The sequence below is a fragment of the Chaetodon auriga genome, chromosome 1 (assembly GCF_051107435.1).
Source record: "Chaetodon auriga isolate fChaAug3 chromosome 1, fChaAug3.hap1, whole genome shotgun sequence".
Taxonomy (NCBI): Eukaryota; Metazoa; Chordata; class Actinopteri; order Chaetodontiformes; family Chaetodontidae; genus Chaetodon; species Chaetodon auriga.
In genome coordinates, this window is record NC_135074.1 from 24,702,427 (window position 1) to 24,708,426 (window position 6,000).

Below are 6,000 nucleotides of genomic sequence, written 5' to 3' on the forward strand. Positions count from 1 at the left end.
CCTCCTACATCTGTCAGTATATTCTAAAGATTAATATGTACGTGCTGTCCTCCTGGGGGGTCTTTGTTGTGGTTCGTCAAATAGCTGAAGAGGAACTCTGGAACCACAAACTTTCTTGCAGTGTGGGCTCTGATGTGAGGAGCTGGAAGAGGGACGTCAGAGAGCCTTTTAGGTGGGGACTCTCTGGTCTTTGCTGCTGCTTGACTTTGGCAGCCTGTCGGAGGTTGTCTTAATGGAACGTGTTTCCTTCATGTGAACTGTTTGTGCGTGCGGTTTTGTATTGACTGAAGTCTTCACAGTTGGAGCTGATTATCTGAAATTTGAGGTTGATCCTGATGTTGTTCTTGAAACGCTTTTTCTGACATCCTGGTGCTTGTTGGCCAGCATTCAGTTCTGCGTTGAGGACCTGTTTTGGGAGGCGTGCGTTGCGAGCATGTTAGCATGCTGATTTTAGCATTTAGCACAGTCACACAGAGCCCTGAGGCGGCTGTAGACTCTAAGCCGTTTAAATTTCAGTTTGAGCACAAACAAACACTGCAGATAAGATCAGTTGTTACCATGACCCACATATTGCTTTTAGAGTTAATGATATACACACACACACCTACACCTACACCTACACACACAAACACACACACACAAAGGTTGAAATGAAGTTTCATTCTGCCAAATTAAATCTTACATTTGTCTGTTACTTAATGGAGTTGTTACTGTGTGAGCGGTGCGTGACGGGCCATGCAGATTAGAAAACGAATTCAATCAGGCTAATCTTTTAAGCAAATGAAACTCTTTGTGGTAATGCTAGTAGTGCCACCTCCCATCAGGTAATTTCTGTAAGGATGCAGTCAATATTCCAAAAATTTAAATGAATTGATCAGTCACTTGACTTTGTCAATAGACTAATGGAGCCCTGTTAAGATTCGTCAATCTATGAAGTTATGGCAGAGGTAAATCACAGCATTGTGGTGTATTTTAATGGCTCTCAATTGATCAAAACGTCGTCAGAGGTGTGACAAAGTGTGGCCGGTCCGGCTACTTCGGCAACAGAGCTCTGATGGAGTGACACAACGGTCAAAATACCCTCAGTACCAACAGACAGAACTCCATTCAAACTGAATGTGTGCAGTCCTGTAAGGTCTCCTTCAAAGCACTTCTGTCGCAAATGTTGTCTTAGCACAACTGTACCACTGACTTTGATAGAACAATGAGAGTGGTTTAAATACAAGCGTCTCTGCTTCATTCGCTTGTCTTTTCTTCACTCCCGGTTCCTTATTTGTTCTATTTATGGCTACAAGGGTAAAGAGGTCAGGGAACTCATACCTCTCTGTCAGTGTGCTAATTGGTTTGAATAAGCTGCCCCTCCTCCTGATAAACTACATGTGCTCAATCTTTAAGGCAGCCTAAATCATTTTCAGTCAGCCTGTCACAAATACCTTATCTGTGCTTATTCTGGATTGGTGCAGAGAAACTGGATGTCAGTGTTACCGTGAATAAACAAAATCCAGCCAGTGGTTTTACAAAGATCAGAGAAATCTGGTGAATCTGATAAAGCATCTAAATTATGTCAAAATGGTGAGTACCTGAAAATACTGCACATTTTTATTCCAGTTAAACCTCTTGTAGTGGCACAGTTTGAATTTCCCATTTGTTGACCTAACAGTAAGTTTCCTTTAAAAATGGGTTAGCATCAGATTTTCCTGCTGATTTCACTTTTACCTCCTTTGCAAAAGTTTTTGCTGTAGTAGCAAAAAGAAGTAGAAGGAGCTTTGCCCTCCAGGGGTCAATCTAAGGTCTATTTTTTCCTTGGTCTTAAAGCTCCAGTATACTCCAACAGTAGTGCTCATTGGATGGTTGACCAGTGTCTGGAGGTGAGAAAGGAAGTTTGAGCGTTTCTCTCAAGCTCTTTTAACTATTTCTGCCATGTTCTGCCACCAACAGTCAGATGAAACCAGAGGAGATTTGCAAAGTTTTGTGCAAAATGTTTTGTGTAGTACAGTGAAAGTTTTCTTATATAGTTGTATGCAAAGTTTCCAATAAAGTGTATTTGTATATAGAGTTTCAGTTTTCTTTAAGATGCATAGAAAAGTGTAATGGTATTGTAACGAACATACTGGGTTCACATATCTGTATAATCTAAGGAAAAAATAAGTGGGACAATTAGTCCAAACTTATCAGTGTAAACGCTGTTATGTCTTAAGAAGATTTTGCTAAATTACAGATATTCCATCCTCTATGAGCTGGACCATGTCTCCTGGTTTTTCTTCATTTTTTTCTTTCACGGCTGTTTTAATATTCATTTCAGGATTCTAACTAACTTCCGTCTTTGATATTATATGTTATTGTATGTATGTATGTTATTATATATGTTTGTTTTTCTCTTGCGGTTCTTATTGTCTTTGGCTGTCTTTGTGTTGTAAAGCACTTTTGTCTAGAGTGCTATATAAATTTACACATCTCAAAACAATTCTGGGTGAAAAAAAATCTCCACCTCCCATATTTACATAGCTAAATCTCATGTTTATTGACATTTGGTTTTGTTCAAATATGCTTATGAGATTAGCGCTGTTTGTGATATTCTGTTTGCTCTTGGTGCACTGACGTGTTGAGTTTCAGGAAATGTTCCAGAAGTGCCAAACTTGGACTTGTTCAGTGTGAGCTAACTGGGGAATAAGCAATTCTGTAATTGACTGTTCTGTCAGAGATTTTGAGGAGCAGAGATAATGAAGTGGTCACTAAGTGATTTGTCTCCTGCTCTGTCTCACACTGGGCCTCCACAAAACTTCAGTCACTCATTAGCACATCCACTTTATCACAGCCAAGAGCTAGTCGTAGTTAAATCAGCCGTTTCAGGCCAAAAACAAGATTTGTTTGTGCTCAAGTTATGAAGTCGTGTCCATCAGAGGCAAAGGAGGAGGTCAGGTGTTGTTCTAATAGAGCAACAAGGTCAGCAGAAGGTGGAGGTCAGGGTGGATGGATGGTCCAACAAAACGTCTGACTGTAGACTGCTAATTGTTTCCTGGTTCCTCCTGTAAGTCAGCTTGGTTGTCTCTTAATCATGATGACAAAGCTCCTCTAGAGGCCACTTCAACACGAGCTGTTTGCTGTACTCATGTGCTTCAACTCATTCATCGGTCGGAGGATGACCCAATTTTTATTTGTCAGAGAAGGAAGTGTGTGACGCTTCATGCTTTGCTCATGCTAAAGGTTTCAGAGCAGCCGTGTTCGATGGGGTATTAATCATCTTATACAGAGAAAATTTAGGACGAATCTGTATGAGTGAACCACGCGGTCAACAGGTGGTTTACCCTGTCTGAGTAAAGTCTCCTGTAGTATGAAAGCCCGTCAGTGTTTGTTGTCTAGAAATCTGTCCGAAGTTAAAATGTCACGAAAGGTTGGATTGCCAGTTAGAGTCCCCAGCTGGTTGGGTTAATTGTTGTACAGCTGCCTTTTAAAATTTTACGGTGAGATTTCAGAGTAAGAGGGTAGAAATATGAACATGAAACACATAAGATCCTAGTTCATCTTCATTCTGTCATTCATTAATTCCTCTTTAAGTATTACTGTGGTTGGACCCACTAATGTTTTCAAAACTGACAGAATTTGACTTTAATGCCCTTCATTGTCCTCTCTGTTTTCTTGCACCGGCTCCCTCTGCTGCGCTCTCCTCTGTCCCCCCTCCCCGAGGCTGTGCGCCTGCCCTGACAATGCAGCATTATGGAAATAAATTGTTCCATTAGGTGCATTGTGTTCTGTCATCAGGCCAAGCACGCTGCGTTATTAATGGACACGGCCTCCGCTTTGATTAAGGCTACAGATTTATGAAAAAACAAGCACTGGTGGCAGATCACCCAACATACTTTCCTTCACTGAGGTGTGTTCACGTAGAGATACACTTGCAGGAAGTGGCTTTATGTATGTCAACAAACCTGAAGACACCTAAGATATGTTTTTCCATTGGGAAAAGCATACATGAAAAGACATGCAGCACTCTCAGCTGAAGTCATTTAAATAAGATGCATTCAAGAATTCATATGTGAACATTGCCATCTGACTCTGTTATATTAGAGAAAAATCGCATATACAAGTCAACAGCAATGCTAGCATGCTAACATTTGCAAATTAGCACTAAACTGTAATAAAGTACAGCTGAGGATGGTGGGAATATCATTAGCTTGTCAGGTGTTTGGTCATAAAACTAATTATTGGACGATGATAATTATGATCTGATGGTGGCGTTAGATGAGTCAAGGGTTCACCAAAGTCATTACAGTTCATCCTCTGTGGGCTACGAATGACTTTGTCAAATTTAACAGCAGTATTTCCAACAGCTGTTGATGTATTTCAGTGTGGAGTTGGAGAAACCAACCAACGCTGCCTTGAACCATGATGCCAGCGTGGCTAAAAACTGGATAGATAAACAGACGGGTGCCAACTACCAACCTTCCAGTAATACTCAATATGTGGAAGAATAAGAGGAAGTGAGAGCGTTTATGAGAGCTGGCAGCTGGACACGGAGCCAGGTGCATCATCTTAAATCTGATGTGATGATGGTTTCAAATTCATAAGCCCCTTTCAGTGTGACGCTGCCAGACGCTTCTGATCAATCCAACACTTAAGCTGGCAATACACAAGTTTTTTGCTTTAAGTCATCATTATGAAGTAAATGCTAATGGCTTTAGAATAATGACACCGTGTGTGTTTACAGCAGTTCCCTATAAGCCTCACTTTCACTGTGCAAGTCTGTCTGGCAACAGGTACGATTCAGTGAACACGCTTCTTTCTTTCTGCTCTCTGATTCCCAAAACTGAAATGGACTCTGAGGAGAAGGGAAAGCGATTTGGTTGTCTTTGCAAAAGCAGCCCCTCTTGGAAAGGCTTTGAGGTGGTTGAAAAGTTGTCTGTGACCACTTTTATAAGCTATAGTTTAGGGCGGCTCGCGAATACTTCTTCAGCAAAACTTGATGTTTCCGTTAGCGTGTCAGAGTTCTGCATATCAGAACAGTGTGTAGGCTACATGCTTGTCAAGATCTGTATCTTCATCCGTTTGGTTAGTATTAGACAGGCCTTAGTCACTCCCTCTCTACAACACAGGTATGTGTGTGTGTGTGTGTGTGTGTGTGTGTGTGTGTGTGTGTGTGTGTGTGTGTGTGTGTGAGCACGAGTGTGACTGATCCCATTTATCAGGCCAGTTAACCCTTGGCAGCAAGTAGTAATACGGAGCAGGAGACCAGAGGGGGATGCAGGCACTCGCTCTAATTAAATCCCCCCTCCACCTACACAGACTGCCTCCCCTCCTCTGGCAGGAGAGACACTGACCTTCCAACCCGGCCTCCCCCCATGCTGCCTGCATCTCCCACCTCCGCTCTGCAAACTGCAAAGAGACACATGAAACAGTTTGCTGTTCTAATGGGAGTTAATACTTAAGTCAATTCTTGAAAATGTTCTTACACTGTTTAGCTCATAATTTACTGATTCAAATTCAATAAAATTACTAATTATTATTATTATTACTGCTGTGTCTGCCATTTTCGTAGCTTCCTCTTAGATCACAGATTAGTCTGAATATTACGAGTGTCTAACATTGGATGAACTGCCTTTATATTGTTTGTCACAGACATTCGTGGTCCCCAGAGGATGAAGCCTGCAGACTTTAGTGATCCCCTGACTTTTCCTCTGGCGCCACCATGTGGTTGACATCCTTGTTTTTTTAGAAAAATATCTCAACAACTGTTGGATGGAGCGGCATGAAATTTGTGCACACATTTATGTTCCCCAGAGGATGAACTGCAGCAACTTTGAAGACCCTTACTGAGCGAATCATGACGATGATTACATTAAACATGATACCTTCTCAAGACCAGCTCATGATCATTGTCAGCATGTTAGCATACCGACGTTAGCATTGTAGCCTGACAGAGCTCTGAGCATGGCTGTAGGCTCTACCCTTGCTTACATGTGTATGTCAAGATTATGATGCTTCACAGTACATGTCTACATAAAT